Source organism: Anomaloglossus baeobatrachus, unplaced genomic scaffold (assembly GCF_048569485.1).
Source record: "Anomaloglossus baeobatrachus isolate aAnoBae1 unplaced genomic scaffold, aAnoBae1.hap1 Scaffold_135, whole genome shotgun sequence".
NCBI classification, from domain to species: domain Eukaryota; kingdom Metazoa; phylum Chordata; class Amphibia; order Anura; family Aromobatidae; genus Anomaloglossus; species Anomaloglossus baeobatrachus.
In genome coordinates this window covers 46,401-56,600 of record NW_027441905.1, presented here as the reverse complement: position 1 = coordinate 56,600, position 10,200 = coordinate 46,401, and the positions used below count along the sequence as shown (strand labels likewise).

The 10,200-nt window shown below is 45.7% G+C and overlaps 1 pseudogene; it reads left to right on the top strand.

Moving 5' to 3' along the window:
* The first annotated feature begins 4,973 nt into the window (after positions 1 to 4,973).
* On the top strand, positions 4,974 to 5,180 carry LOC142260584 (U2 spliceosomal RNA; annotated as a pseudogene).
* The last annotated feature ends 5,020 nt before the right edge of the window (positions 5,181 to 10,200 follow it).

The following is a 10,200-nucleotide window of genomic DNA, read 5'->3' as shown; positions in this document are numbered from 1 at the left end:
GATCCTTCCCAGCTCTATAATATATTATATATACCCCACAATGCAGGCTCACACACACATTTGTCTCAAGTGTGTTGTAGGGACACAGATACAGTCTTGGTCATGTGACTAAAGGCTACTTTACACACTGCGATATCGGTCCTGATATCGCTAGTGTGGGTACCCGCCCCCATCTGTTGCGCGACACGGGCAAATTGCTGCCCATGCTGCACAACACCGAACAGAACCAGTCACACATACTTACCTGCCCGGCGACGTCGCTGTGACCGGCGAACCGCCTCCTTTCTAAGGGGGCGGTTCGTGCGGCGTCACAGCAACGTCACTGAGCGACCGCCCAATAGCAGTGGAGGGGCGGAGATGAGTGGCCGGAACATCCCGCCCACCTCCTTCCTTCCTCATAGCGGCTTTGAGGCAGGTAAGGAGAGGTTCCTCGTTTCTGCGGTGTCACACGGAGCAATGTGTGCTGCCGCAGGAGCGACGAACTACATCGTTACTGCTGCAGTAACGATAATCGAGAATGGAGACCCATGTCACCGATGAGCGATTTTGCACGTTTTTGCAACGATGCAAAATCGCTCATCGGTGTCACACGCAGCAACATCGCTAATGCGGCCGGATGTGCGTCACAAATTCCGTGACCCCAACGACTCCGCATTAGCGATGTCGCAGCGTGTAAAGCCCCCTTTAGTGGGAGTGGTGTACAGGGTCTTAGCAGTAAAGAGTATTCCATATTTCTGCCAGATACCCACAGAGATATTGAAATCTGAAAAAAGAGACTTCTGCTCATTGAAGGTAAGAACTGCTCACATAGCGTTCAACTTCACAGCAAACGTGTGCTCTAGCACTGGCATCTCAGCAGGGATATTCCCCTACTACACATGTGTGTCTGGGTCGCTGTGACAGTTTACAGGACATAACTCAGGGCACCTAGACAGAAGGCAGATGGACTACTTTCTATTTCTGGTGTAGAGCTTAGTACAATATATATATATATACTATTACATGTGACACATGTACCTTGTATTACCATTATTCGCTGTATATGAACCCCTTTTCTCCGGGCATTATTTGTCTATAGCATTTTTCACGAACCTGAGGCAACTGAGAACCCTTCAGTGAAGGAATTCCACTAACCCTCACAATACCAACCAGGGGCCTCCCTGCAGTAACTCAGGTAGTTGTACCCATTCTCTTTCCGCATTCTATGTGTTCTTCTTCTTTCTTCTTTTTTTTCTTTTTTCTTCTTTTTATTTCTATCATGTAGTTCAGGGGTTTATAGATATATGTCCTGCATCTCATATTTCCTTTAGTGGTGCTTCTTACCCATTCTCATATCATTTACCCTAGTATTTCATGATCCTGAGGCGACTGAGAACCCTTTAATAAAGGAATCCTTTTTCACTTGAATTGTCAAGTGATACTTACCAGTGACTATCACGTAATGTTACAGGTAGTTGCATTTTCTTCCTCTTCTTTCTCTCCTTTCTTCTTTGTCACACGGTCCATTGTGTTATAGCCCACGTGTCATGATAACACTTGTACCATCTTTTCATTTAGATTCCACCTACAATTATTTACCGATTCCAGTTCTGAAATAGGCTTTCATCATCTACTCACTAGAATTCTCAAGTGCATAAGGTACTGAGACATATACATGTTCACACCATTATAAAGAACAAAGTATAAACATTGAGGTTTTTCTCACACCCATGTTCCTGTGTTCTTTGATATGATATGTGTTCATTTCCTTCACTATATAGGATTGCAAGTTTTCCATTTGTACCTTAATGGCAATGACGCTATACAATTGAACACATATCATCCTGTTATCCATATAGGTGTGTATTTACCTGCTTGACTATTTTTGGTTGTTTGATCCAGAATGTTTCTCCAGATAGGTCATGTGGAAATTTTCTTTCCTCAGTACAAATGTTTTCACTATGGCTTTGGAAAAATTTTTTGTATGTGCATCATGGTTATTTGACCCATTGTACTCTCAAGTAGCAATATATTGTACTGTTATGTTGTACTATGTACTAATTACGTGTTTATATGGTTTTGTAACCCTTTATGATCTTAGATAACTTTATCCTTGATAAAGACCTAAAAACAAGCTCGAAACGTTGGATGAATTATCCTTTTGCACAAATAAAGAATTTTCAGCATTCCAAGAGTTCTTTTCTTACGTTATTGATCACTATAGTGTGCCAGAGCTATTTCTATTGAATTGACTCTTATTTTTTCTGAGCACCTGCTATATACACAGTGAGCCAGACATATTCAAGTTTCATTCAGAAGGCAGAGGGAAGCCTTAGCAGCTGAGCCTATATCTTGGCTTGTGAGCATTAGAACAGGCCGGCGATTACAGGGTAACATGAAAAATGTCCAGCTTGCATTATGACTAGAACATGACAATATCCTTTTAAGTACTAACCTATGATGCGTTCCTAAGCAGTTGATGTTATATGTTCTACATTTCATTTTCTGCATACTTTACAAGTAGTAGAATTTGCTTTGATATAGGCAACTGGATTTTCACAATGAAAAGGCAAAGGATAACGCCCGAAAAAGACGCCATACATTATGTCAGTGCCATCCCTGACAAACCTGGATTGACCATGAAATACATCAATCCCCTTAAAGGTGAGTTAAAACAAGTTTTAACTAAATTGCCTTAATATTGTCATGCATTAGAATGACTGTCTTAGGTAATGATAAATATTTTCTACAGGAAGAGGAGTGTTTGCTGAAACTGAAATCGAAAAAGGGAGTTTTGTTGCAGAATATCGAGGCGAGCTCACGTATGCACTTACGATGGTAGACAACTACTCGAGATTTATGGTTGTGGTACAAGTCAAAGATCTAATGGCCCATACTGCAGCGAAGGTCTTCCAAGCACACTTATGCAGACCTCATGGCTACTCAGAGAGAGTCCTCACAGATCAAGGCACTGCCTTTGAAGCGGAAATCTTCAAGGACTTCTGCAGCTTTTACCGATGCAGGAAGATGCGCACTACACCCTACCATGCTCAAACCAATGGTTATCAACCTGCTCAGGACTTTACCCCATATTCCAGATGTGGCCTTACAAGTGATTTATAGAGGGTTAACAATACGTTGGGATCACCGGATCTAATCTCCCTTTTTATACACCCTAAAATCTTGTTTGCTTTAGAATAAACAATAACATCATAAAGGTATAGCAGTACCGTTTCAAAGTTTCGGTGTCCCAAGCAGCATTCCATCAGCCTCTGGAAGGTTCCTGGCAAATTGCACAGCTCGAAGGGCATGCTTTTGAACTCGCAGAGACCCATCGGGGTGGCAAAGGCGGTCTTCTCCCGGTCTGCCTCAGCAACGGACACTTGCCAATAGCGACTAGTGAGATCAAGGGTAGAAAAATAATTTGCAGTTCTCAATGCAGCTAGCTATTCCTCAATACAGGGGAGTGGTGCTGTCCTTCTTCTTTAACAGGACCAACGGAGCTGCCCAGAGGCTACAACTGTCACGGATAACCCCAGCCTCCTTCATGTTGCTCAACATGTCCTTGGTACACTGGTAATGTGCAGGTAGTTTTGGCTTATATCTCTCTTTGATGGGTGGGTGTGCACTTGTGGGGATGTAGTGTTTGACCCCTTTTATTCTTCAAAAGTCTAGCGGATGTTTGCTGAAGACTTGCTCGTATTCTTGCACTAGCCTGTAGACCCCCTTCTTGTGATGTGAAGGTGTGGAGTCAGTGCCTACGTGTAATTCCTTACACCACTCCTCTGGCTGACTTGGTGAGCTGTCACTGAATGGGTGGGCTGAAGCAATGGTGGATGCTGCTGTTTGGATAGCATGTGTATCTACTGAGAACAGCTTATCAATGGTGGCAAATCGGAGCAGCTTAATCTCTTGCTCTCCGCAGTTCAACACTCTCATGGGCACTCTTCCCTTCCATATTAATGAATAAAACTATGATGTAAATAGCATATAGATACCCCACAAATGCAGATAAAAGTAGGTTATGGGAAAAGGGGGAAGAGAGAAACAGGAAAATAGTGGAATAAAGTATACCTTCCAGGTGGGAGAGGAAATGGCAGCACAGCCAGTGGAGGTGAAGCAAGGGGAGCCTGCAACTAAAGAGTTGAGAGCGTTATCACATGGTGACTGAGCCTGATTGTAACGGGAGCATAGAGGTGCCGATCCTGTCTTACCTGCGTTGGTGTAGAAGTGGGTGTCCTGTGGTGGAGTCAGCTGTGTGCAGTGGTGGCCGTGGGTTCTTTTATGTGCGACCGTAGTAATAGCTGCGCCCACTTCCTGTATGGGAGTGGAATGCAGTGAGGCTAATGGAACGCACGCCTGCGCATTTGTGTTTAACGTCGCGCATGTGCAGAACGGAGAAAAGGCTGCGCTCACTTCCTAATGAAAGGGAGTGAGACGCAGCTGGGAAGGGAAGGGAAAAGATTAGGGTTTGGGGATGATGAAAGGGCTTTCTACGGGCAAGGATGGCAAAGGGTGGCAGTGACGGAAAGTCAGGCAGCCTGTCCTGTCCTGTCCTGTCCGTCCGTCTTTTTGTATCATGAATTGGAAAGACTGCAAGGGGGAGGGGAGGTGCTTGGAGGAGGAGGAGTTATTCAGATTAATTGCAGTGGGCGGCGGCTGCAAAAAGCATCATTCTTCTTGTTTTTGCTCTGCAAAACAGCCTTTTCAAGGGTTGGCTTGGGTGACAAAATGTCTTCTGTAGGCGTGGGTTTGTCTCCCTCTCCCTAAGATGTGTCCGGTATAGGCCAGGGTGCCACTCAAGGCCGTAACCAATTCGGGTTATAGCTTCTCGGCCTTTTGGCTAAGATCAAGTGTAGTTTCGGAGGACGCTACCTTGGTCGGTACTGGAAGGTGCCTGGGATTGCACGTCTGCCGGCCTTGAGGAAGTGTGTGCGCCTTCTGGTGACACATAGCCCTCTTGTGCCTGGACGGTTCCCAGGCAACGGGAGGCGATCACCTTTGTTATTTTGAAGTCCTACTGATAAACAGAAAAAAAAAAAAATTAAATCTGTTCTTATCAGTTTAATATCTGATACGTCCCCTCTCTGGGGACCATATATTAAATGGATTTTTAGAACAAGGAGATGGAAAAAATCTTGCTCTGTCCACTCCACGCATTGACCTGGTATTGCAGTACCTCCAGGACCGGTGCACCCCTTCTTAACCCAGTTTCCAAAAGCAGAACTCAATTCACCTGATTCAAATGAGCCCCATTAGTGAATTGAAAGAAAGCAAAAACTTTATATGCACCTCAATTTGGCCAATTCACTTTTCACACTTTCACCCTTTTTTTTATCTTTCACACCTTTTACTTGCTTTATTGATGCAAAAGCTGTGCCAAATAGCAAACTCATCTCCACTCAACTTGACCAACTCTGCTATGTCCCGTGCAGTATCTTATTCTCAGTCTTATCTAGATCATTTGCAATTGAATAGAATAGATCCCTTTTGGACACATTGGATTCAGCTGCTGCAGTGACTGCAGGTGTTAGAAGATGCAGACTTGGCATCAGGTGCTGTCTATCAGATTCCACTCCAATTAAAGCTTCCATTGTTTTTCGGTGTTTTCTTTGAGCAATGATGATGTCTTTAGTGATCTGTTGGCTCCCTCTCCTGGAGGAAGAGTTTGCTTGCTCTTGGACTTTCAAAAAGAGAGGTCATGATAGACATTTAGCTTCTGAGCCCAATTGGGGACAGTCATGGGTGATGAATGTTTTGCAACCTGCTGCGAAGCCTGATACCGCAATATAAGGAACGTCAAATACTAAGAATGGGCGGCCTATGAAAGAATTAGTACTTTCATTAAGCATACTTAAACGGCTAATTGGGAATAGACAAACTGTAAAAAGCCCTCTGAGAAAGCCCCTCTCTAACCTTTGTTAGTAAGCTTTTCTGTAGTCTGCCTGTTCATGTATTTTCCGTTTGAACAGTGCACAACATGAAGTGACGGAACACTGGCTTGTCACAATGTCCCCCGCTGACATCACGATAGCGCTGCTGCCTAGAAAGCCAGCTGCGCAGCAGAAGTTGCTCTTTGGGTGGGATGGTGGGCTAATGTATCTATTCCTGCTTGGTGTGAGTTTGACATGATCTAGAGCAACGAGTTCCAGCGGCTAGCGGTTGATTATTGGCTGTAATGGGGCTTTCTGGCTGGTGCCAGCCTTTCTTCTTAGCACACAGGAACCACAATCCCTACACCATGCTTCGATGGATTCTCTCATCCCAGCCCAGTAAAACTACATATTTCACACAGTTATAAGCAGCCCATGGGCATTCACCTGGATTAAAACCCATAACAGCTCATAGACCAAACAATCAATCTACCACTGGACCAAAGACAGGAAGCTAAATCCACTGCCTGCGGTAACTAACTTAATCCTATAGTCTACTCACACAACAAACCCAAGAGAAAGGAAAAAAACATTGCTTCGATTATCCATCCAATGAAAACGCATAACCATTGTGAGCCATTGGACAATGCAATTGCACACATGGTGACATGGTGCACGGCCCAATGAATCAAGTCTGTACTTCATATTCACGGTTTAAGCCCTTGGGTTCTAATGTGTCCAGAGTACATATCCAGAAAGATTCCCTTTCTTTGTGCTAAGCACAAGTCAACAATACGTTGTAAGCAGATTCTATTACCAGTCCCACACCATTTTGTGACGCATAATCGCACAGTGGCCCAATTAAGATTCCAAGTCATCGAACATGTCCCAGCCATACGCAGAGGAGGCGATAGAATTAGGAAGCTCAAAGAAAGGGAATCTTTCTGGATATATACTCTGGGCACGTTGGAACCCAAGGGCTTAAACCATGAATATGAAGAACCGACTTGATTCATTGGGCCGTGCACATTTTTTCTAACGCCCGGTTCTTTTTCGTGTTCACACTATATATGGTTCCAGTATGTATGGAGTTCCATTCTTCCTTGTTTTTTATTTGTCATGTTTGTCTGATTACCTTGTCTAACAGTTTTTTCTCCCCTTTCTTTACCTTCCAGGTTCCCATAGTCACGTGAAATATCCCTGTTGCACTTGATTACGGCTCACTATTCACTATAGGATGTCTTATATCTAACATCACACTCTCACCCATCAGCACTCTATAGGTTTGTATAAGGTATGCGCTTACACATCCGGTCCTCCATAGGTATTTCCACTTATGTAGCACTATCCCTATGATCACTCATAACTCATACCCTTGTAGTCAATTACAGCCTCCTCTCTCCCCTCTCCCCTTCTCCCTTTCCATCTATAATTTTGCCAGTACAATATTAGTTTACATTAGGCACACACTCACATATTCCTTTCCTTAGTGACTTATTGTAATTCACATTCGCATACAATTCTCTATGCCTGCCCCATTACTACATTCATACCTACTTGACCCTATCCTGATACCCCTTGTCTCACCTTGTTGGTCCCTACACCTGTTATCATCTCCTTTCCTGTGTCTGTCTTGTCACACAACACATTTTAGCATATCCCTTGTGCTCCTTATTACCTGTCCTGCCTATTAGAATTATGTCCATTATGTCCATGCATGGCCCAATGAATCAAGTCTGTACTTCATATTCATGGTTTAAACCTTTGGGTTCCAATGTGCCCAGAGTATATATCCAGAAAGATTCCCTTTCTTTGAGCTTCCTAATTCTATTGCCTCCTCTACGTATGGCTTGGACATGTTCGATGACTTGGAATCTTAATTGGATCACTGTGTGATTATGCGTCACAAAATGGTGTGGGACTGGTAATAGAATCTGCTTACAATGTATTGTTGACTTGTGTTTAGCTCAAAGAAAGAGAATCTTTCTGGATATGTACTCTGGGCACATTAGAACCCAAGGGCTTAAACCGTGAATATGAAGTAAAGACTTGATTCATTGGGCCGTGCACCATGTCACCATGTGTCCAATTGCATTGTCCAATGGCTCACAATGGTTATGCGTTTTCATTGGATGGATAATCGAAGCCATGTTTTTTTCCTTTCTGTTGGGTTTGTTGTGTGAGTAGCCTATAGGATTAAGTTGGTTACCGCAGGCAGTGGATTTAACTTCCTGTCTTTGGTCCAGTGGTAGATGGATTGTCTGGTCTATGAGCTGTTATTGGTTTGAATGCAGGTGAATGCCCATGGGCTGCTTATGACTGTGTAAAATATGTAGTTTTACTGGGCTGGGATGAGAGAATCCATTGAAGCATGGTGTAGGGATTGTGGTTCCTGTGTGCTAAGAAGAGAGGCTGGCACCAGCCAGAAAGCCCCATTGCAGCCAATAATCACTTAATAACTTTTTCAACTTGTCATCATATGGGAGGCCTTCCATTCCTTGTAGTAGTCTAGTTGCCCACCTTTGAACTGACTCTAACTTCTGAATGTCCTTTTTAAAATGTGGAGCCCAAAACTGGTTCCCATATTCCAGATGTAGCCTTACAAGTGATTTATAGAGGTTGATCATCTTTACTTATCATTTAAAACTTTCAAACTGGTACACTCAACACATAAAGCCCCCCCCTTTTAAAGAGTAGTTTCCCTGTACCTAAGTGGGGGTCTACCTAGGTTGGAGCGAGTGGACCTTCGGGGTCCGGTGTCAGTGGTGACAGGCAGTGGGGCAGAGGGAACAGTCAGTTCCTCCTCCCTGCTATCATGTGGGGCAGGCGGAGGCGTAGGGGAGCTGGGTACAGGTACATCCCTGGGCACTGGCTCGCGGTTAACCGTTTCCATCATTTCTTCATCCACGGGTTGTGGGAACAGTATCACTGGAAGGATCACCGCACCGTTCTGTGTAGGCCAGTCTGCTGGAAAATCACCCATCATGGTGTGGATTACCTCTTTTTCCTTCTCCACTGGACTGGGAACTGGAGCCTCATCCGCTACTCTCAATGCTGGTGGGCACTTCTTCAGGTGGTCTCGGGAAACCGTGGCCAAAGTCCCCCCCTGGTCACGGCTGATCTGGTAGGCCTTCCCATTCTCCCATCCTGTGGGCTGGACTACATACGGGGTTTTTTCCCATTGATCATCCAGCTTGTGGGCCCTTCTTTTCCGCTTCAGCACTACATCCCCAGGTTGGAAGGAACCGGCAGGCACCTTCTTGTTGAAGCACTGCTCCTGTTGTCCCCGACTCCGGCACAAGTTCTTTTCAACATACTCCTGGACCTGTCGGTACTGTGTCCTCCGCCGAGTGTCCCATTCAGCTGTCGACAGGAGTGCTTCTGAAGCTTCCAAGCCCATTTCCAGATCCACTGGTAGCCGGCCGGGACGAGCTCTCATCAGGTATGCTGGAGTGCATTTCGTAGAGCTGGAAGGGATGTTGTTGTACATATCGACCAGGTCAGGTAGCTTCTCCAGCCACAGGTTCCGCTCTTCCAGTGGTAACGTCTTGAGGAGGCCCAGGACCAAGTGGTTCATCTTTTCACAAATGCCATTGGTTTGGGCGTGGTAAGGCGTGGTCCGGATTTTCTTGCAGCCGTACAACTGGCAGAATTCCTGGAATACCTCTGCTTCAAAGGCCGGACCCTGGTCGGTAAGCACCCTCTCCGGGTACCAATGCGGTCAACAGAAATAAGCCTGGAAAGCCTTAGCAGCGGTGCGGCCGGTTAAGTCCTTAACTGGGACAACCACCAGGAACCTCGAGTAGTGGTCTACGATGGTCAGAGCGTAGGTGTACCCACTTCGGCTGGGGGTGAGCTTTACATGGTCAAGGGCAACCAGCTCCAGCGGTTGGTGTGTAATGATCGGGTGTAGGGGTGCCTTCTGGCTGGCCTCGTCCTTCCTTCTCAATGCGCAAGGGCCACATTCTCGGCACCAGGCCTCCACAGATTCCCGCATTCCACTCCAATAGAACCGCTCTCTTAACAACATCTCTAGCTTCTTCCACCCGAAGTGCACTGCACCATCATGGTATGCTTGCAGGACGGTGGGCACTTTAGCCTGGGGAATCACCAGCTGGCGGATCTTCTCGTGAGTCTTTGGATTAATCAGCTCGCGATACAACTTCCCCTGGTGTAGGTATAGCCGGGTCCGTTCTTGCCACAGACGTTGGGCTTCGGCAGGGGCAGCAGGGTCTATCCCAGCAGAACCCTGTTCCACTAGAGTCTTGACCAGGCGGACAGCAGGTGCCTGGTCCTGAGCTTCCTGCCAGTCCTGTCGGGGCAGCGGATCCAGGTTCACCCGTTGTTG